Raw genomic sequence first — 24,331 nt, forward strand, 5'->3', positions numbered from 1 at the left:
TTTTTAAATACTTTATATAAGTATTTATATAAAATACTTTATATAAGTATTTATATAAAATACTTTATATAAGTATTTATATAAAATACTTTATATAGGTATTTATATAAAATACTTTATATAGGTATTTATATAAAATACTTTATATAAGTATTTATGGGCAGTCCTCATTTGATGAAAAAGTAAACAAGAATTTATTATCTGATGGTATTGAATTTCAGAGATTTTGTTATAGTCACTGAATTCCTTCTGAGTTCATTCTATAGTTGCCATCCAATGCATTAAGGGTACACAAGGCAGATATGTTTTGCCTTGTTAAAGGCATGGAGTTTGCCTTGTGAAGACCCTTGATATCATTTCTGATCCTTCACTGGCATTTCCAATAGCCTGAAGCAGCTTCCAGGAATTGGAACTTCTGAAGCTTCAGAAGAACAATGCAACTCTCTTGCTTTCAGAAATGAGGGGTTCTGTTGCTTCCCAAAGTATCTTCAAAGATACGTTCCACTTTGATAAAAGTGGTGTGATGTGGCTCCTCCACTTTGAAACAGCACTGCGACTGCATCATTTCCCTGAAGGAAATGGATTCTGCATTATTTATTTAATTCTATTTCAGCTCTGCCCAACTCCAAAAGAAATCTGGGCAACTCCCAATATAAAAACAAAATACAATAAGAAATAAAAATACCATAAAGAAATAACAAAAAAATAACTAACAAAATAACAGTCTGGACAATTCACATCAAGACATAGGCAACATATGTCAAACTCCTTGAACAAAGGGATTCCCTCCACCCTACCCCAATATCTTGGAAAACAATGAGGTCTTTAATGGCCTCTGAAATGTCATCAGGGTGGGAGTTTTCTGGATCTCAGGAGAGACATTATTCTAGAGGGCAGGTACAACAACAGAGAAGGCATGCTTCCTGGGTCCCAAAAGTTAACACTTTGAATATGGGGACCTGGGATGTGCCCACTTTGTCAGTTCTTACTGGCCAGGCAGAAGCCACAGGAAATAGGGAGTCCCTCAAATAACTGGTAATAACCAGCACCTTGAATTGCACACTGCGATCAGTGCAGCTCACAAAGCAGGAGTGTCCCATGGGCATGTTGAGCCAGGCCCACCACTGCTTGCACTGCTGAATTTTAGATCAATTGCAGCTTCCAAATTGTCTTAAAAGGCAACACTACCTTGCAGAATTTTGTGGATTCTCATGTGGAACACATTGCAATAGTTGAACTCAGCTTTGACAGCCTCATTTGGCCAGGGGGTCAAAACATAGAATTGGGTATCATCAGTGTACTGATACTGGACCCTGAACCAGCAGATGATGTCACCCAGCAGTTTCCTGTAGATGTTGAAAAAGAGGGGAGAGAATATCTAACCCTGTGACACCCCAAAAAGGAAGGGAGTGACTTCTTCCCCTCCCCACATCACCAACACCTACTGGAACTGACCTTGAAGGAAGAGAATTACCACGATACAACTCCAGTTCCCAACTCCTACAACCAGTCCAGAAGCATGCCATGGTCAAAGGCACCAGAAGCTGCTGAAAGATCAAGGACTACAAGGATGGATGCATCTCCCCATTCTGGCTCCACCACAGGTCATCAACAAATGTGACCGAAAGTGTCTCCATAGTGAATCTTGGCCTGAAATCTGACTGAAACAGATCTAAATAAGCTACTTCCTCCAGGATCCTCTCTAGTTGCAGTGTCCACACTGGTGACCATTTATGGATAAGGGAAGTGGTAGAAGAGATGCTTCATATAATATGAGGCATTCTAATGAAGAAAAGTATATTGCCATGTGCCTAAATGAGATAGTGTGTGTTGTCTCTGTCGTGCAAAGCACTTATTGATTTGAATCCCACCTGCCATTTGTAGTCCTCCTGTGCACACACTGGACTGGAAACAAGATGAGTCATATTTCAAGAAGGGTCATTGAACTAAAGAGATCACGTGGTCATGAATAGTTTAATCAGCACTGATTTACTGTGTCTACTCCAAGTCTGAATCCAACCCAAATATTACAATCATGCACACATCCACTAAGATATAAATCCCATGCAGTTCAGCTGAGTAACTGATGTAGGGTTACAATCTTAAACATTCATACAATTGTTCTCTAAACACACAGAGCATGGTACTTCATATACCAAGGGCATTCAATGTGATTATTTTCCTGTTCATATTTCAAAACAAAGAAATTATAGTCTTCCTGGTCAAAGATCTTCAACCCCCATACACAAACTTTCCTTTTTATTATCTTCTGAAGTAAACTAGGTGTTTATATACAAGAAGCAATTTAGCATATTTTTTTTTACTTCATACAAAAGAAACATCATGGAGACAATGAACATCAGGTCAAGTACATTGCAAATAGCTAAGATGTGTTATAATAGCTGTTTAGCCAACTATTTAGTGAACAAATGATGCCATCAGCAGCTTGCAATGGGTGGTTGTTGTTGTTTTTTCCTTTGTGTCTGAGAGCTTATTTTGGAAGGATAACCTTCAACTGGGAACAGAGATAGGTTTTTCCAACTCATGCATTGGTTCTGAGATTTAAAAAATCTCAAACAGACTAAAGTGGGACAGAGTATTTCAGAAGCCTTCAATTTGGTCCTGAGTGCATGGTTTCTTTGCAGCATGATTGATGGTTGATTAAGTGCCATCAAGTAGTTTTTGACTCCTAGTGACCACATGGATTTTCTGCATGATGACCCATCCCTAACCTGGTGTTTCAGGTCTTCCAATAGTGCTCCAATCACCACAGTAACTAAGTCCATCCATCTTGCTGCTGGGCATCCTCTTCTCTTTCCTTCCATCTTCCCCAGCATTAGAGCCTTTTCTAGAGAGCTAGGTCTTCACTTAGAATGTCCAAAGTAGGATAATTTGAGCCTAGTCATTTGTGGCTTGAGTGAGAACTCAATTGATTTGTTCCACGATCCATCAGGTTTTTTTCTTGGCTCTCCACTGTATTCTCAGGAGTCTTCTCCAACACCAAAGTTCAAAAGCATCAATACTCTTCCTATCCTGCTTCTCCTCTTGCTTCATGCAGCAGGACCTATAGATATTTATGGAGCTAACTTATTTTCAGATACACATTTAAGGTGGTAATCTTGCTTTAATTTGATAGCTATTGTTCAATTATAATAACTCATATGCAAAATGTGCCTTTCTTTCAGCTATCCTTCCAAGTCCAGCAACTGAAGATATAGAATAGGGTCCTTATTTCTCTCAGGAAGGTGGGGATATGTTCTCCACATCTTTTTGTTCTGAAGTAGTTTTTGTCAGAGTTACAGATTCCCACCTTGAAATCTGTTGACTTCTAATTCTTAAATCTAATTCTTAAATTTAAATATTGTAGTTTAAGAAGCATTTCAGATGAAGTGAGATCTTTTTAGAAAAAAGATTGTTAAAAACTATTTTCAAACAATAATACAAACATTCTTTTATACAACCTGATATCCTCAGGAATATCAGAAAAAGAAAAGCTGTGTTTGATATCACAAACAAATCAACACGGATATAACTAAAGCAATAGTTAAAATATCAAATTGGCTTTTTATCCAACTTAGCCTCATTGCATCTATATAATAGTTTGCCAAAAAATCCCCCCCAAAAACAAAACCCTCCACAATATTTGATAAATAATCAGGTTATTGAGATTTGAATATTTCTTGTAACACACTGGACAAAATCATTTCTTGGGTATATAGTTTAAAATGCATTCTAAATGTTGACAGTTATAAATATTGTTCACTTTAAGTAGCTGTGGGTTAAATCCCCTGGCAATTGGAGGCCAATTATTAAGATAGCCTAAAGTGGAGTTGAGCAGATTATATGGTGGCATGGTGTGGTATAGGGAGTCTAGCTATTATCTTAGCATTTGGAGTAAACCAAACAACCATGATTTTAAGCCATGACATGGTTTGTTCAGCTGCAGCATATTCTTTGACCACTGGAATTGTGTTCTGTGCATCTGATTTTAGTATTAAGCATGCTGTATGAACACAGCCATTGTGTAGTATAAGAACAAATTGAAAATACACAAAGGAGATGATCAATACATATTTTGGTGTTGTCATAATTTCACTACAAAAGAGGGATGACATCTGTGTGCTTTTAGCTTCTTTTTTTAAAAATGAAAGAACTGTTCAATGCCTGTACACATTTAAGGTTATATATTTTGGAAACTGAATTGTCCAACTTAAACTTGATTCAAAATTTGGAGAGATGTGATCAACTCATGCATGTATGAATAAGATTTCAGGTGGCAGGAAGTCATGTTCCAAGACTTTTAGTGTAACTACTGAGATCTAGAATTAACCAATGAAGAGAAGGGTATTCCAATTTTGTTGCTATCCACCCATCAACCATGTTGCCTTCCAGTTTGCGCTGTTCTGTTCACCAGTTACTTGCCTTTACCCAAAGCCAGTTAACATTCCATGTTCAAGTGAGCATCAATCCTCACTACTCCTCCCGCATCCTTAACTTCCCTATCTCAGCCTTTTCTCTCCTGAGTGCTCTCTGGGTACAGGGTTTTCAACTCCCAGAATTCTCAGCAATGGCTGAAGTTTTCTGGACTTTGAAGTCCACCAATTTGGAGAGTATTAGGAACAGGGAAAGCTACCGTAAAATTGCTAACCTCCTTGTTACTCGTGGGTGCTGCAAATCTTAACTATTCTTTCTCTTTGGGCTGCCAAAAGATGCACACTTGGAAAATGAATTGTTTGCCAGTATACACAACATAGTACAAATATGTCCACATTCTCAGAAGAATGAAATAACAGCACCAGCCAGGCCAATAGATGTGCAATGATAAATTTGCAATTCATGTGTTAGAGAAGTGCTTTTCAAAACTGATTTAGAACCTTGGAGGCAAAATTATGAAGAGGTTCCTGACAAGTTAATTACCCAAGAACACAGGATGAGGACAGTCCCATCTCTTATTAGCAACTTCAATAAAACAAGAGTGGGGTCATGGACTTTCTGCCTTCCTTTCTGTTTGGAAAATTCTCAAGCCAAGAATTGTCACCTTCACTTGAGCTGTATTAATGAGACACCCATTTAGTTTGTGCCAGCATGAAGGTCATACATACGCTGCATGTCAGAGGATGGGATGCTAATGGGACAAGCAGTTGAGTCATGTCCAACTAGGTGTCCTCCCCCCGCCAGTTAATGAACTAAGTACACTGTATGGTCAACCCTTTGCCCTTCTTGTCTATGTTCTAGAAGAGAAAATGAACTGAACATCTCCCCAAAATTCCTAGACTGGCTTAATACACATTCACGTCTCATGTAAAATTTTGAACAAATTAGAGTAGTAAAATCAATGTACTCATTAAAATACACCATGAAATTCTTTGCAAGGGTATCACTGCAGCTTGTATACTTAAAATTGACAAAATAAGAGACCTAAGAGAATAAAAACGTCTTCACCAAAAAAAAAAAAAAAAAGTCAGCAGCAAACGTATGATTGTGGCTGGAATTCCAGAATCAGGGGCTACCACTGGAAAGGCATGGTGGCTGGGGAGTTCTGGGAGTTGAAGTCCATACATCTTAAAGTTGCCAAAGTTGAGAAAAACTACACTACAGTATTTTATTGTAGATCTCACTCATTGCTCTTTCTAGTTTTGTTACCTGGAATATACAGTGGATCCAATCCAGAAGGCTCTTCTGTGATATGCCCTCCAAAGTACCTTTCTTCTCTGTGATATTTAATAAGACCCACAGATGGCTATTCCAAAACTACAGGAAAACACGTAGCCCTCGATTTAATGATAAATTCCGCATTAAAAAAAATAAAGGTAATCTGAAGCTATTTTTAAAAGGCAGAAAAATTGTTTCTGAACCTTCAGAAACCAATAAAAACTGATTAGCCAGAGGTACAGCCATTCAAAGCAAATTTGGACATTCTACTATCTCAGACAAAATGTCTGCCAGATGTTTGAGGAACACCAGAAGATTTGTAATAATACTACAGAAGCTTCTCCATTTTAATTTATTATTATTATTACTACTACTACTATCACATTTTGGCTTGGCGTTTTTCCTTAATTTCTAAGCAATAACAAAATGGAACAGAGCATTACTACTAAAGATGCATGAACTTATAGAAATGCCAGCAGGAAAAAAATAGAGCAAATTAACATTCTTTCAGTTCTTGCATTTTGTAATTTGACCTTTGATTTTGCTTTGTTACTTATGATCATTCACATCCAACCCAGAAACCATATCTCAACCAGATTTCCCAATATTTGGGGGGGGGGGTTAGGGTTAGGGTTAGAACATTTAGAACATGGCTGTAGAATAGATGTGGCCAATCAACAACCATTTCTTAGAAGACAAACTGGTGAAATTGTTCTTTACCCTCCCATCAATTTTTCCTCACCTTCATAAAGTGGAAAATACGCCTGCCTTTTTTAGAGCCAGCAGAACAGGACAGCATAATTTCAAAGAAAAAATGGCTACAATTATCCAGTGTTTTTATTTTCTAAGGCGATCTATGGGGCCTACATGGATCTTGGACATTCTTAGAAATAATCCTGCTAGAAGTTGGTGCTATGCCTAACATGCCAGATTCCTTTTTTTTTTCTTTTTTAATTGAAAGAGCTAAAACTGTTTTAAAAGTCAGAACAAACTCCACATCTGCATCTATCCTGTTTCCCATGGCAAATATACTAGGAACACCAGATCTTTGAAGACCACATATCAGATGTAGCATATTACTCTCATTAAGAGCAGAGCTTGCCCAAGAATTATTTTAGCATAATGTGACTATTGCTTGACTCCCCAAATAGAAACTGGTCGGCCCTCACTTTGTCTGTCATGCTGGATCACCCACAAATACAGATATATTGTGTAACTGTATCCCTAAACTGGAGGCTTAGCATTGTGGAAAATATAACCTAGTAGTTGCAGTATGGGCAATTTGGAGACAGATAGTCATTCATCTTCCATCCCAGGAATTCTAAAACTTCTAAGCATATCCAGAACTTAACTTCCTAGAAAATATATCTCCTTGGGATATAATTTGTAACTTCAGTGCTGCTGGGGACAATATCCTGTTGCAAAAAAGGCAGAAAGGAAGAAAGAATACTTACCATACATTGTAAGCATGGTAGAAGGCAAAGCTTAGGTTGCATTCAAGAGTCCAAGAAAATCAGAATCTAGTCATAAACCAAAAGTCAAGCACTAGAAAGCCAGACCAAGCATTAGAGTAATTAAGAAACAATTCACAGATATTATTCTGACACAAATGGCTAGACCCTAAGTATTTGAAAGCCAGAACTCCTAAGTCCTTATTACAAGCAATCCAGACTATGTGGAAACAATTCATCCTCTTGAGTAAGGTCTTACTTCTGAGTAATTCATTACTCACAAGATCGTCTCTGAACAGAAGACATTGTCCCTGAGTCTGAGCCTTCAGCTACTCATACTCTGGCTGGGTGATCCTTTAGCCTTGTCTTCTGGTGCAGATGTAAAGCTTCAACCAAAAGATAATCTGAATTTGAAGAGGCATGTTCTGAATTTTAGCTTCATGAAACCAGTTGACTTCAAATGGATAGTTTGGACTTGGCCTCCAATGAAAATAGTTTCAGCAGATACATTAAAAAAAAAAAAAAAAACACCTTTGGGTGGGGGGGAATGAGGTTGTTCCATGGTAGGACCTATTAATTCCCATAACTCCCTCTATTTATTAGCTCTTGACCTGAGGCCTACTCAAGAGGCCTGATTAGCTTTTGATAATTTCCCAGCAAGCTAAAATGACAGTTTTAATTTCAGTTTTATCCAGTATATAAGCTGAAAAATATCTTGTTCTAGCTATGAGCATGTTTCACTACTGGTTTTCTAATAAAAACAAAACCTGGCTCTCTATTTTTATAGCCATATTGTGCTATCTTCTTGGTTCTTAATCTTGTAAGCCCTTGAGACATAAAAGGTTAGTTTAAAAACAGTTAAACAGAATAACCCTTAATATGGCTCTCACATGGTTTCAACAGCCATGTTAATGCTTAATATTCTGGTGTGTAACCAGTGGGGAATAAATACACAGTTGTATCACCAGAATTTGGGAGGAACCCTTGTTGGATCTAATGGCAATGTGAATGCTATTTTTTTGCTATTACTCCTGCTGTTTGACAAGGTGATTTCATCTTCTCACCAGTGGTGCTGTATGACACCTGCATGGTGACAGGTTGCTTAGAGTTTTCAGAATTTCTGCATAATTGACTAATGAAATCATCTGTAATTCAGGGCTTGTTAAGTGAAATGTGTTCTTGCTTGACTCTACATGTAGGGCTCGTGTTTGTAGAGATAGAACCAGAACAGTTCCAACTGAGAAGGTGAGAAAATATTCCAAAATGCTGTACTGTTGATTCTGCCCTTCCTCATGTTGAGTCTTGAACCTGTTTAGGTAAGATTTCCAAGTAAATATAATTTGGAGTGGGCTGTAAAGGAACTACTGGTTCCTAATTAAGGAGATGACATTTAGCCTTGATCAATGCAGTGATTTTTTTTTTTAATCAACTGGTGATAATATTGCTTGCTAGTTTATGCTGTTATTGTTACTATGAACTCACAAATAATGTGGATATGCGCAGCCAATGTTTGCAAGAATCTGTGAAGCTATCCAAATATTGGTGTGACTCCTACAGTATCTCAAAAAGTTATCAGTGAATTGGAATTTTTAATGTGACAGAAGTGGGAAATTATTAAATTTCTTGTGCAAAGCAGCTGCAATTTGCCTCAACAAGGAACTTTGCCGACAGCCTCCTTTAGCACATCTGTAACTGGCAAAGGGCTTTTATAGGAGGGAGTGTAATTTGCTTCCTAAAGCAATTTCAAAAATGTGCTTTGCTTTCACGATGCTTCAAGCAAAGCAACCCTTCAAAGCTATTTTATGAAGCATTGTGTACAGCCCTATGACATGGATGGAGAGTAAGCATAATTGTCTTGAATTAATTACAATTTGATTAATTTTAAATTACAGTAAAATTCAATCAAATTCAATTTTTGCCCTAGCCTCACATATTTTGCACATCTTTTGTGCAACCCTTGATTGTACTTCCTAGGCCAAGTGTCACTGATTTAATACAAACAGTACAAAATGAAAAAGAGTTGGGATAATCCATTCTTAAAATTGCATGATTGTTCTTATAATCACCATCTGAATCGAGGCAGTTTAGGAGCCAAAAAGCAGTTAGTCTCTCAGCTGAGCCAACTGAATGGGCCAGCCTGTCCCATCTGTTTCTGGATTCCCAAAACACATACATGGCTGATGCAATCCAAGAACGTAGGTAAAACAAATAAGCTATATGAATGAATGGGTGTGTTTTAATCATGAAGCATACATCCACACTGGCTTGAAGTGCCCACCAAAAGAAGAAAATATTACAAGACTGTTAAGTACCATCTTTGCTTCCAGGAAATGCATAATAAAGCTGGAGTTGAGGACTAAGGGATATTTCAAAAGCCCTGTAACTCAGACCTTAAGCTGAGAAACCAAAAAGCAAGGCAGGATATAACACCAGTTTGCAATTCCAGAGTAAGATTCCAGATTTAATCCCATTTGGGTCATTTGTGTTTCTATGTATTAAAGTTGTTGGATTTATTATTCCCCCCCCCTTTTTTTTTCCCAGGAATTTAGGACATTCTTCATAATGCTCCCTTTCTCCAACAATCCTATGAAACAAATTAGACTGAGAGAAAATTATTGGCCCAAATCATCCAGTGAACTCCCATGGCTGAACAGGGATTTGAACCTGAGTCTTCTGAGTCCCTGTTCAATATCTTAAACAATATATTCTCCTGGCATCATTCTGGGATGTTGTAATTCAGCTCTTCCATCCTGCACTTTTCACAGCATGCTGCTTACTCCTGCAGCTTAGTATTGCTTCCTCTTTCAATTAAGCTAGTGGAGAGCTATCAGAACTTGGCTGCAACAGTCCAGATGGCCAAGATGCCAAAAAATAAAAACAAACCAAAAATCAGAGTTTCCTGTCTTTTTTTCTACCAGTTGGGGGCATTTGGATTGTTGCAGCTCAGATCTGATCATCCTACACCAGTGTAGTTAGCGGTTAAGGTTTTGGATGATGATTGGGAAGTTTCAGGTCCATGTTTATTCTCAACCATAGATGTTCACTGGATAACTTTGGGTCAGTTGCTATCTCTCAGACCATCCTTATAAAGTAGATGTTCTGGAAAAATTAGGAGCAAGTAATACTATGTAGACTGCTGTTGGGATCTGGAGGAAAGGTGGGGCATCAATGTAACACATAAAAAAGCTTTGATGAGGGTAGAGGGGGTTATTAGCAGAAGAGTCACTTACCAAAGGTAATTTAGCTTTGTTCCTCCTTCCCTTGCAGCTGGCCATATTATATTCATTTCAACGTTGCTGAAAAAAAATCTTTTGGGACTGGGTTGATATTACAGAAGAGACATTTTTGGGAAAGCAGTCATAACCAGGACATTTTGATAAGGGGTTGTGTATAGGAAGTTAACAAGTAAAGTCAATGGTAACTGTATTTTTTTCCCCCCATATTGTCTTTTTGACTGGGATCATGCTTCTCTCTCCAATTGTCAAATACACTGCTATTTATTCTACCTTCCAGAGGAATCTATTTGGATAAGGCTGTTTTATAAAAGCCCCATTCAGGGATCCAGCTGTGCAGAAATATTTCAGGTGGAAATGACTGGAGGTACCTTTCAGGTACAATCTGTCCAGGCCACGTTTGCAAGAAGATATATGCTGTGCAGAATTGAATGGAAGATGCTCAGCACTGTTTCTCTGTTTACTGCAAGCAGAAAAGAAGCCTTGAATATCAATTGTATCTGCAGATGCACACTGGCAAAAATCTGGGGATGCCTTTAAGCTCAGGTATATAAAGTCTTTATTAAATAAGGTACATGTCAGTGTTTTAACAGCTGCCCTTAAGCCGGCATTAGTCTATTTAAAAAAAAAGTTTGCTCTCTGTCCTCGAATCTTTTTTATGCAGTTGCCTCTACTGGGACACAATATGCATACATAATACACATCTGGCCTAGGTAAGCTTCTACCCAGTTCAAAAGATACTTTTTATATAGGATATGCAAATGTGGAATATAAAGCGCTCGGTGGAGTGTGCTTTCTAGAATGTCAATTACCAACTGCCAATAGCTTGCTGTTATGGCAGAGCAATCTTCATAAATATAGAATGTGCCTCATATAAAATATCATTTAGGAGCAACCATTACTCTTTTTTCACTAATATTAAGATCGTATATTATCAAACAGATGAGAGGAAATAAAGATGTTTCTCTAATTGAGTGCATGTTTATTAATCACATCAAAAAGGGACCCGTTTCTGCAACCATTTCTGACAAATGTCCAATGTCACACTTCATTCAGACTACCTCAGACCTTCCACATCTTCCTTAGCTTCATAACAGAGCTTGGTGCTGTTGAGGAGCCTGAACCTCACAATTCTAGATGTGCTACCTCTCAGGCTTCTTAAAGATCAAGGATAGGCAAATATTCTGGGGCTCAGTAGACTCATCTGGAATAGTGAGACCATGCTGAGACCATGCTCATCTGCATCATGACATGGTTCCTGTTATACAGTTGGCCACCCACAAAACATCTATCAGAAACATACTCTAGCATACTCTCCAGGATGCATCTCCGTAACTCATCCAGATGATACTAGATGGTGGCAAATATATACTGGAAACCATCTCTCTAGGGTGGTCTACTAGTGGTCATCTGGATTTTTGAAGCCCAGATTTGGTTGTCCTAAAATTGCTTTGCAGCATTGAAACAGACAGTGGACAGATGCTGGTCCACAAACAAATTTTGTGAGGGTACAACTGCATTAAGATGACATGTATGTATTTAAATATGTATATTTAACCACAAGGACAGTTTGTGGAGAGAGAGATCTGGGAAATGCTGCACAGAGAAGCTGCTTCCTTGGTCATTCAGAGTGATGCATCATGCAGAACAGATTACATCACCAGTAGACAATTTGGTTTTTTGCTGATCATCAGAACTTCTCCCTAGTCTGTATAAACTTCACTTTATTCACATTGTTCAATGGAAGTCTAACTTTCCTCTTTCACTAACCCCTTTTAAGCATTTTGCTTTTCTTGAAAAAAAAAATGTGGACCTTCAATCATGAATGCTTCATCCTATGCTCATTTGGTCTACCAGACTGTGCCTCCATGCTCATTTAGGCAAAACTAATTTATTTCTAAATATAAATAAATGGTTACGTAGTTAGTCAACCTTTCATTAAGATGTCATCCTTGGTGGCACATTTAGTATATGTGTTAAATCATAATCCATAATTCCCAGCTTTCTGCACCATTTTAAGATTGGACTGTTTGGAGTTCTCCCTTCTGCTGAGAATAATATTTAATACAAATAATAAAATGAAGCTTGTACCTGTTGGTTTTAAGGCCTTCATGATAGAGAATGTTATTAGAGGGTGCCTTGGTTCAAGAGGTTGGAACAGTCTGATTTCATTATCCTAAATTATGCCTGCATTTTCTCAAAACATTTTCTTCCAATGCAATTCCAAAGCAAGCTTGCTTTAATGGTATGCTGTAGGCAAATCTATTCCTGAAATATGGTGAATGTCTGAAGGCCCTTAACTCTGTGAAGGTTTGGAGGGTAAATATCCCCATGTAGGTACTAATTTGCTTCTTTTTCCAAGATAAATGACCTTCTTGTAACTTCTTAATGTGGAATATATCCTCAACAACCTTGGGGAATCAAAACATGAGAATTAAATAACAAGGGCAAAAACTATTTGAAGTTAAAATTAAAAGAAAAAACCATACAAGTATTAGAAAGAAATATGAAAATATATTGTGTTCAGCCCTATTCAATTCCTATTTCTTTTTTTTTTTCCTGTTTTCTTTCCAAGCTCTTGTTGTTGTTAATTATCCATTTCATAAATGAAAAAGTAAACAAGGTATTTTTGCTAATTGTATTAGACTCATTTTATCTTATTCCAGCAGATGGATGTTTTTTGAATGGATCCCATTCCAGCAAAATGTTTTTTGGCCATATAATGCATGAGAAGCCTACTCAAGCTGTCTAACTCACATACCGATATACAATGCATATAGAGTTTTGCCATATGGAGGGGGTTCTTGATTAGCCTATGATTCCCTTATAGGTGAGGAGCATATATGGATTAGATTTCTCTTTCATGATTGCTGAATAGTTATCGTAGAGCAAATGGGTTGTGGGGCTTAATAGTATAATTCTGGAATTCTCCTTATGTTTCTGCTCCCCACCCCAACATATAATATGGTTCGACTGGACAACATTGATACGAATGGAGCTAATTTGAGTCCGTTTTCTTTTATTCCTTTGACAGATATGTATGAAACAAAATAAATTTGCTTGCAATGAATGTGTTATTAAATAAGATCCCATTTCCTGCCCCTCAACTATTATCCAGCTATCAGCGGCAAACTAATCACTTATTACATGGGGCACTCTTCCCCACAGTAACAAATATATCTGATTCTATATTTAACATAGATGTACAGAGCAGCTCTGATCTGATGCAAAACATTGATTTGGATGACCAATGAGATGATGTGAATCAATTTCCAAAACTGAGCTGATTCCATTTTATAAATTGATTTGGGGGAGAGGAAGGGATTTTGCAAATTTAAGATTTAATTTAGAAGAAATCAAGCTGGGATTCACACTCAAAGTGCTAATATCTAAGCTCTAACTATCATACCTTGGACACATAATACAAAGACCCAGTTCCTTTGCAAAGCCCATAATGCTTGGAAAAGTTGAAGGAAAAAGAGAAAAAAGACAGGCAGCAGCAAGGTGAATGGACTAAATTTCACCAGTAGTTAATGCACAACTGAGAGACCTAAAAGGCCATACTGAAGACAGATAATTCTGGAGACAATCTATCTGTATGGTTCTGAAGAGTCAACACTGACTTTACAGCACTTAATCAATTATTCAGTGTTAATTGCTCATTTGAATAGACATTTTTTCAATTCACTTTTTTTCCAGAAAACTCTGGGATACTGGGAGATAGGAAGCTGGTGGAAAGAGAGACGTTCCTCTAACTCCTATCTTCAGATTAGTAGACAACACTGTTCTATTGCCAATATTGAAGAGTCAACTGTGGTCCACAGAGATAAAATGGGAGGGTGTTGCATTATTGTCTCAGGCAGAAGAGACAAATATGACCCCTCACATGCTCAGGTTGCCTTCATCAGATTTTATGCAGTTTCAGGGCTTTAAATGGACCATTTAGTCTTCTTTCTTGCCATCTGTCAGATGGTACATACAGGAAACAGGATGGAGACCTCATAATTTCTTTGTGGAGCACAGCAGTGTGAAACCCCACCATCCACCAGAAAATTATTTGCTAACCTTACTCTTACCCTTCCTTCAAAGATTTTGCTTGAGAATGGATCCCCCCCCCCCAAAAAAAGTAAAAGAACAAAATCTGTTTCACTGATATTATGACATTCTGGCACTCCAAGAATTCATTGCTAACTAAGATAATTTGGAATCCAGAGTGCCTTTTCCTGACAGATGGCCCTGATAACACAAGATGCCACAGCACATAACGCCCACCAAGGTCTGGTATTTTCTTCTTTGGCCAGATTCACTCACTGTCAAAATCTTGCATTCTTTAAGATAGGCTGCCATGCCAAGATCAGCCCAAAATGACAACAGATATGGCACTTATTTAGAGTGTCACACCATTTTTTAAAAACCAGTGTGTCTGGTTGGAATTTAATTAGAAAATCTAGAAGTCATATAGCTTATGAATGTTTCACACAGCCCATAAATGTTTACACCCCAGATTACTCTCTTAGATAAGATTGCATTGAATTATTATTATTATTATTATTATTATTATTATTATTATTATTCAGTCAGCCAGTTGTTTCGACTGGATTTGGCATTTTTATCCACCTATCAAGTCCTTCCCTAGGACCTGGGATAGGCAGATATTGTTTGATGGTGTTAAAGGTATTGTCGCAGGCTATCAGCTGTTCCAAGTAAAGCTGCCTTTTGCCATTGACTGCTGGTGATTTTGTCTTCAAGTGGTGCTCCAGATGTTTTGGGATTGCACCCAAGGCACCTATGATTATTAGTACTATCTTTGCTTTCTTTTGCCACACTCGTTCTACTTCTATTTGCAGGTCTTTCTATTTGGTGATTCTCTCCAGTTCTTTCTCTTCTATGCTGCTGTCTCCAGGTATTGCCATGTCCGCTATCCAGAATTTTTTGTCTTTCTTTATCAACAATGGTTAAGTCTGGGGTGTTCTGTGGCAGGTGCTTGTCTGTTTGAATTCTAAAGTCCCAGAGCCCTTTAAGCTTCTTCATTTTCTAGTACTTTGTTTTGTGGTCCCACCAGTTCTTCCTTCCAGGTAAATGGAATATTCCTTGCAGATATTCCAATGCACCATTGTTGCTACTTTGTCATGCCATTGTTTGTAGTCAGTCTGTGTGATCTTCTTGCAGCAACTAACTAGGTGATCCACTGTTTCTTCAGCTTCTTTGCAGAGGCAGCATTTGCTGTCTTCTCCATTCTGGCTTTGAATGCATTTGTTCTTGAGGCTTGGTCTTGTGCAGCCAGAATTAGCCCCGCTGTCTCTTTTATCAACTTTCCTGCTCTAAGCCATTGCCAGGTCTTCTTGTTATCTTTGTCTGCTAGTGTCTGTTTGTGTCTGTGTCTGTGTGTGTGTGTGTGTGTGTGTGTGTGTGTACTGGCCACATAATACTTTGCCTTGCCATGTCTCTTTTCTATCCTTCATTTGGTCTTTCTTGTAGGTCAGTCTGTCCTCTTCAGTATTCAGTAAACCTTGTTGTTGTTGATGTTGTTGTTACACTGCATTCAGGTGCTCTGTCCACCATCTTATCAGTTCTGAGAGGGAGATCTCCTTGCATACGCCAGTGCAGGGAGCACAGCTGAAAAGTCTGTAGACACAGAACCGTTATTATTCTCTTTATAGCTATAGATGCAGACTGCAAAACTCTGGATGTCAGCAAAGACTATGGCTTTTTGCATCTCTTTGCTTGTCCAGATTTTTTAGCCTAGATGCAATATTCTTACTTTTCTTTCTGATATGCTTTCTTCCATCTTCAGCCATAAAGCTTACAGAAGAGAAGAAGATCACTATCAAATTTCCCCAAATATTAATTTGAGAACCTTTGCTTTGTGGTTTAGTTTGAATCCCCAGATTCATGTCCCCATTCTAAATCCTATTTTTGTTCCTTGTAACCATCATTACCTGCATTAATAGTCCATTTATATTTTTATGAGGTTCATACATTTAAATGAGAGCCAGTTTGGCCTAGTGGTGAAGGCACCAGGCTAGAAATCGGGAGACCATGACTTCTAGTCCTGCCTTAAGCATAAAGCCAGCTGGGTGACTTGGGCCAGTCCCTCTTTCTCAGCCCCAGGAAGGAGGGCAAAGCCCTTCTGAAAATGTTGCCAAAAAAACCTGCATAGAGTTGTCCAAGCAGTTGCCAGAAGTCAAGACTGATTCAAAGGCACTAAAGAAAAACCATGCATTTAAATCGCATTATCCAGTGGTCTATTTTTTTATGAATAAGTAGAAAAATAAAATAACATTTGTAGCCCACTTAACATCAAAAGAGATTTAGGGGGGAAATAGGAGACACAAACTATACGTGTAGCCACCATATTTTCATTTAAAAGGATGAAAAGGTATCCTAAATATATTGTACAACTTTGATAATTTTTTTAAAGCTGTGTCAAAAATTCCTTTAGGAAGAAACCACCTATATGGAACCCCTTCCTTTCTTTTCTCTCCCCCCCCCCCTTTCAGGATATTAAAGGATTTGTCAGAAACTGTTGTGCTTTCAATGAAGCAGAAAAACTGCAGTGCTATTCACTGAACTAGTTCAATGACCAAGTCATAGATATAGTAAGCATTTTCTATTGCTTTGCTACACACTGAAACTTTCTCTTCCTTTCTCCTCCCTTGTGCTTCGGTCTCTTTGTGATATTTTTTGGGGCTGCTGCAGTTTTAATCTGTAAAAAAAGAAAAGAAAAGGAAGAATCTGAGCTGAATTATATAGTGAGTCATGCAGCTGATCAAATCAGAGCTGCCCTCTCCATTGTAGATTTAAAGTGGGCCCTTCCCTCTCTTTCTCTCTTTTTACTCTATTTAAATTATGGAGTGAGGTTAGACCATCTCGTAAAGATTTAGATTCCAATACATGCCTGTGCTTCCATCTGCACTACACTCCCCGCTCCCCCGGCCAATTAAAAATCTCCAGCACAAATGGAAATATCCAACTTAATTAACAATTAAACCCACTCATAGAATTTGGAGCAAATTGGCAGCGTGTATGTTTGAATGGGTTTAAGAGGGAAGGAATAATTTTCAACTTTCCTTTCAAAAGTCTGATTCATCCACTTGAAAAATGTTTTGCTTCTATTGCTTTGGAAAGGCTGATAAGACCTTGCTCTCATGATCATCTGAGTTCGTCCTGGAAGCCACCGGCTAGTTGCCTTTCCAAGGCCCTTCCCACCGGTCTGATGCACCACTCCCATCAATCTAGCACATCCAATAACCAGGAAAGGGATCTGAGTAAATGCAGTGCATCAACTGAAGCCTCTTCTGCATTCCAGACAATGCCAGAAGAGATATCTGAAACCATCAGAGGTAAAATAATATAGGAACTTTGCTTTGCTTTTCAGGAATGGGAAGCTATCTCACTTCAAGACTGCAATTCTTTAAGATACAGCTGTGAAGACAGAACATGAAACATACTTAGCATAAATAAGCCTGATCATGCCAAATCATCTCTTTTGGGAAAAGCTTGATTCACAAACTATTTCTAGTTGGTTGGCCTATAGGCAACTCCAGTCAACTGATCCCAAGCAGGATACAGCTCCCTAAATCTGCAGTTTGAGGTTAAAAACAGAGAGGTAATCAGATTTTAAAATTAAAAGCATACATTGTCTATAACCATATGAAAAACTCAGAATCAGCATTTTACACAATACAATTAATTCATAGTCCAAGAGGATAGTCACAACAATCCTGACTTCCAGATTTGATAGACTAACCACTAACTTTCTGAAAATCAGAAGGGGGGGGGGGGCTTTGAATATGTGGCTGTATTATTGTCTTACTAGGATTGTATCTTCTAGCTCACCCTTTTCCAGCTAGGTACCTACCAGATGTTTTGGGCCATCTCATTTTGTAAACATTACCAGTACTGGTCAGAGGCAATGCAGACTGGGAATTTGGAAACAGATAGCCCCAACACACTTGAAGGGCACCTAGTTCATATAAGAGCAGAGGACCACACATAGACCTTGTGGCATATGCCAGGGGCCACACTCCAAAAAATTCTGGGGCAAGAAAAAAATTGGATTTATCATTTTTTTTCTCATTTCTACTTGAGCAATATTAAAAGTAATTTCCATCTCATCATCATATGTGACTCTTTTTAATCGTATTAAAAATTTCAGCTTGTGGATACTCTTTAAAACTCTAGCACACCTAAGGTGTTCATGGGCTACATGCAAGTTCTGAATGCTTTGTATAGGTCCAAACTAAGCTCTCCACAGTCCTTAATGCCCAAGCAGTTCAAGAAAACACAACCAGCCTTGATGAATGCCATTTATAGCTCTTTGAAATGGAAACAGCAGCTTTCTTTGATCTGATCCAACATTGTTTCATCCAACAGGAATCAAACATGCTTAAAAACTAGTTAATGTCTTAACAGTTGCCTTAACACCCACATGGATCAAGCTTCAAAAATATTGGATGATCCCTTTGTGGCTATTTAGAGCTTTAATTCCAATTCCAATTGTTGTGTTACCTTTAGCACAGACAGAGGCTCAAAGACCCTATTACAAAGTATTTGGGCTATCTGTAGTGTGGTGTGCTCCCTTCGGAGAATGGGTTGGAAATGTTCATAGATGGATAGAGCTCCATTGGAACCACATCAATATTCAACATCAAAAGAACATTATTTGAAAAAAAAAGTGCTACAATAACAGCTGGGCAGGTATGGGAGAAAATTCCCCAGCTGTGTATGCTAATAAAAATGTAGTAGGAATATTACCATGGATCAAACTGGGATCAAATTGGAAATTAAAGAGTATACCGAATTAGCTATATAAAGGAATTTACTGCTTGGATTATTGTCACCCCCAGTCTTACCCACCTATAATGTCTACATGGTTGTTTAGAGGTAAATATTTCCAAACTCAGTATTTCTTTATCTTTAATTAATTAATTAATTCATTCATTAATTCATTCATTAATTCATTCAATTTTATTTTGGCCATAGACCAGCATAGAACTAATAACATAACAATTACTATAACATAGAAATCAAAATTTAAAAAATCATATTGATAAAATAAAATAAGGTAAAGATAAAATCATTAATGTAAAATTACAGAGTACAGGAATTAAAACATGAGAGAATCCTATAAAATTACAATTAATTTTACAATGAATAATCCAAAGACAATAACTAACTAGGACAGATAACTATAAAAGGACATAAGTAATACTAGAATTTATAAAACATTATGGGAATGTCAAACTATGTTAACTTACATTAAGTCTGATACTTGCTGAAGCCCTGATAGGGTTTGTTGGGATTAAGACTGTTATGGTCCAACCAATTATAACAAAGAAATTGCAAAATAAAACATAGAATGGTTTTTATATTTTTAAAAGTAAAACAGAAAAAAAGGGGGGAGGACAGAAAATAAAAAAGAAGAGAAAATATATTGAGTTATGGAAGGGTAGTTAAGGCTCAGCATAACCTCACTTGCAGGAGTTGCTTACATTTAATCATAACTCTGACACAAAACACAATGAGGAACCAAAAACAGAAAAGAAAGCTTGATTATACAACTTCTAATGGTTCTACATTCTTATATGCACATATCTGGAAGCTGTCAGACAGCTGTGATATTATTTTTAGTCTACCAGGTATATAATTACCTTCTATCGTGTGAAAAAATTGTAATATGGCATTTACTTCTTCTGACCTTCTCTTTTAGGGACTGAAATTAGGGCCTTCATGAGCCAATGGCATGAAAAACAAGTCTGAGGTATTTGAAGGCCTGAACTTCTTCAATATGATTCCCATTTATTTTCCACCCATAATTGTGTCTAGAAGGCTTCTTTGAAAAGACCTAATTATAATTAGGACTAATCAGCAAGCCACCCAATAAATCCTTTATCTGTTATATGTTACTGTCCCTTAAAGAGACAAAGATCTTGAGGATCTTTTTCAGCCCAGCCTGGATTTGGATTTATTCCATAATCTCAAAATGGCACATCTACATAATGATTTTTAAAATCTACATTAACCTTAACTTTATCATATCATAGATATCCATGCCACCCAAATCTCAGATCATGTCCTTCTAACTCCAATAGCCTTCTATTTCTCAGCAACACCCACTCTTTCATTCAGACTAAACAACAAACAGAGAAATAGAATTTCAAATCAGGTAAACCCAATCGTCCTCTTTCCTTTGCATCTTGTAATACCTTCTATTTAACTCATAGTTTTTTTTTCCCTTGCCATACAAGAGGTCATCTCCTCAATCTAGAAGGCTCATTATTTCATCTATTACTTCCACTACAGTGGGAATTTTAAAAAATGCAGTCCACATACTTGCTTATAATTTGCATTTCTTTGACAATACAGAACTTCAAAGGAAGAAGAAAGAAGAAAGAAGAAAGAAGAAAGAAGGAGAAGGAGAAGGAGAAGGAGAAGGAGAAGGAGAAGGAGAAGGAGAAGGAGAAGGAGAAGGAGAAGGAGAAGGAGAAACAACCTGATTTAACAACATTCCAGTTTACACTGAAACACTGATTTGTTGGACTAGTACAATTTTTTAAAAATAGAGCATTAAGCATCCTGCTTTTTCTTTATCTCTAGTAAGAAATATTTTATTGCAGGACCATCCATTGTAAGTAATAAAACATATGATGTTTATTTAGTAGCTCAGGGCCTTCTCCTCAGGGCTTTCTCCTGCACTGAAGATGTTACCTAGCCGAGTGACGAAACGTTTGCAGGCAAATGGCCAGGTTCAGAGAGCCCCAAGGACTCCACACCTTCTCCTTTTGCCTGGAAGCTCTCCAGTGCTATCAGTTGTTGCCTTCTTGCACAATAGAACAAATCCAAAGCTATCATTTGCTAATTACTAATAACAGCCATGGTTGCCTGAACTTCCAAATGCATCTATTTTAAGATTCTTTAGAGCAAGACCTTATAGAGCAAGACTTTGAGCCTTGGGACTTCCTATAACGTCTCCCAAAGCTTGGGTGTGTTACCTAAGAGTCTCTCCAAAAATTGCTGCTAAACTGTAATGTTTCATGTGGTAGAAAGAGAAAATCATTAAACACCCTTTGGCCCATTTTGCATGATATGCTGAGTCAGCATATCTCTTTATATGCAGCACACAATATCAATAATATAGACAGTTATATTGTGGTCATTTTTACGTTCTCTCAGCTGTTGCTAAAGAGGCTTGCAGGCTATCACTTGCTGGTTATTCCCAAACATACACGCACATATTTGAACAACAGTGACAACAAACTGATTGCATAACTGGGCAGCACTGCTAAAGATGGTGTGGGGGAGAAACTACCCATCACATTTCTTTTTGACACTTTTTTCCATCCATGCGAACACATGGGAAAGGGGGCTTAAATGACCAAAGTAATAGAGGCTTAAAAAGACCCTGCTTTCTGTGGGCTTCTCTAGGACTTTGTCAGTGTCTTAGAAGAGGGAAAAGAGAGGTAATTTCCTAGAAAGTCATTTACATGACATTGTCAACAGGAGGAAATTAGTTCCCCAACAGCCTTGGGTCTAACTCCCTCCCTCTAGGTTAATTGTCAGGGTTGGTTGTCTCAGCATATGGACAAATCTTTCTAATGCCCTGAATGATCCTGTTTAATTGTCATTAAAACCAGGACCAGGGAATAATTGTTAACTGTACTTAATTTAATTTTAATTACATTTAAATTGAATGAAACCAGTTTTTGCCTTGGCCCTGCTTTCTTTTCTGTTGTAGTCCTACTGGCATTTTGGTTCATCACCTACAGGGGAAGCACAGGTCTTATCCCAGAAAGGATTCAAGAGTCTTGATGTTTGTCCTGGCTATGTTAATATGTCTTCCTTCAATCCCTGAAGGTATGGTGTCATAAATTGTACTGTCTTGATGGCTGAGCCCTTCTCTTCCTTAGTGATAAGCCCAGCAACTGGTGGCTGTCCTTAACATGTGGCATGATAGACTTGGGCACCTGTGTGTGGGTGCCTTAAACAAAGACTTGGTTAGCCATTATTGAAGTTGCCTGAGTGACCATTTTCTAGCCAGTGATGAATGGCAGCATTTGACCAACTTTGTCAGGGCTAGTTTATTCTTGGATATGAGATATCGAAGAAATACCAGAGTTATAGGCTGCATGAAAGAACCACTGCTGCGGTGTTGCCAAGAAAACTTTCCTGTCCATGTCTGTGAAGTCTCCTGGAATCAAACTCAACTTGAGGACTTCACTGCATGCATTTCTAAGATAAAAATAGCTATAGGGGCTATTTGACCTGTTCCCTCTCCTTCTCGTAGGATGAGACAATTCCATCATCTCAACCATCATTAATTTAATTCACAGGACTTCATAAGAAGCAGAAAGAACTCTTGTTTGTTTGTTTAAATGGCACCCACGCAAATTTTGTGAAGAATATGAACAATTACACATGTTGTACATCTCCTTAAAGTCTTTTTTTTTTCCAAATTAAAGATGCTTATTTAACATTTCACAAAGCTTTAATTGTCATCTGTTTTGAATTTTAAGCAGGAATGAAATATATATCTGCTCTGTTTATCCTAAGTTCAAATACTCCTAAAGTACATTTTTTTAAAAAATGAGATAAACCTATAACTGGCTTCAATTATCTAATATTATTTCCAGGGGTATTCCAGGGGAGGAGATAGAGGAATGAAGTCTTAAGTAATCCCAGCATTCCAATATCTAACCTTTATCTACTTTATTTCCAAACTCATTGCTGGTAATTCAATGGGGGACTTTTAAAACTGCAAATGTTTCTAACATTAAGCAATTGAATAAAGCCCAGTGGAAAACTAACTTTACTAAAACGGTGGTATAATAGTGACTAACAACAATAATGTGCAAGAAGAAATAATGGGCAGTATAAATCTGGACGTAAGACTTTATCAAGTGTTTACATATTGGAATCGTTCTCAGTAATTGATCTTGCTGTAATTTCACTCTGATTTTCAGTCTGGCTGTATGGGGATCCTCCCTGACCTATAACCAACTCCTCAGACTAGCACTGTGCATGAGAGACGCATGGCAAGGTCATTTCATTACCTCTCCCAAAATATCCTGTAAATGTAACATCAAAGTTTCCAGGAGCTTCTTATGGTCTTCTAGCATAGGAAGCACCGGTTCTTCCACCAAGCAGGACAGAGGACAGATGATATCTTAATAGTCATGCAGAAGCCTAAGGAGCTTTGGGACCATGGGAAGAGATGGGTAGAAGCAGTGTGATTATTTCCTTCCCCCACAAAGTCCTATTTCTTGTCTGAGTTTTCAATTTGCACTTCAAAGAAATATTTTATTTATTTATTTATTTATTTATTTATTTGCTGGATTTAATATGCAGTTCCAATCATAATCAATTCGGAACCACACACCTACTAAACAATCAGAATAAAAACCAAATTAATGTAATTATTTTATTAATATATCCCTTTTCCTTCCAAATGAAGTCTCTGTGAGACTCTTCATCTGAAGACCGGACTAAGAAAGGTTTTAAACACATTAATATAACCATGCTTTTTGGCCAAAGGAGGCTTGCAATAGTCATAATGCAATGCCCTCATTCTTGTTTAATTATCAGTGGAAGCCATATACAAGGTCTCTTTTCTGTATACTTTAGATTATATTATTTGAATGGAAACTAGTGCTTTCTACCAGGTTACAAATGGAATTTCCCATAATGCTTTAGAGATTCTGCTTCATTAGTGGCGCTTATAGTTCATAGAGTAGAATCCTGTTTATGGGTGTCCCAGTTTGAAACTTGTGATGGAGCATCTTGTTGGATTGCTGTCATGTTTTCAGGATAGTACAGAATGATAAACTAGCATATCAGAGGGAAGACATCAAACATCACCCATCCCACCCCCCAGCTTCTTAGTTTCTATTGTACAACCAATTCAAAGTACAAATGGAAGAGTTGTTAAGAGCTCTCTTTGGAATATCTCACAAAGTCCTGAAGTTGCAATCATGATTAGGTAAAGGTGAGGGAAAA

This window comes from Python bivittatus, unplaced genomic scaffold, assembly GCF_059951505.1.
Source record: "Python bivittatus isolate LINGU-HERP-01145 unplaced genomic scaffold, Pbiv_v1 ctg000190_np1212, whole genome shotgun sequence".
Lineage (NCBI taxonomy): Eukaryota > Metazoa > Chordata > Lepidosauria > Squamata > Pythonidae > Python > Python bivittatus.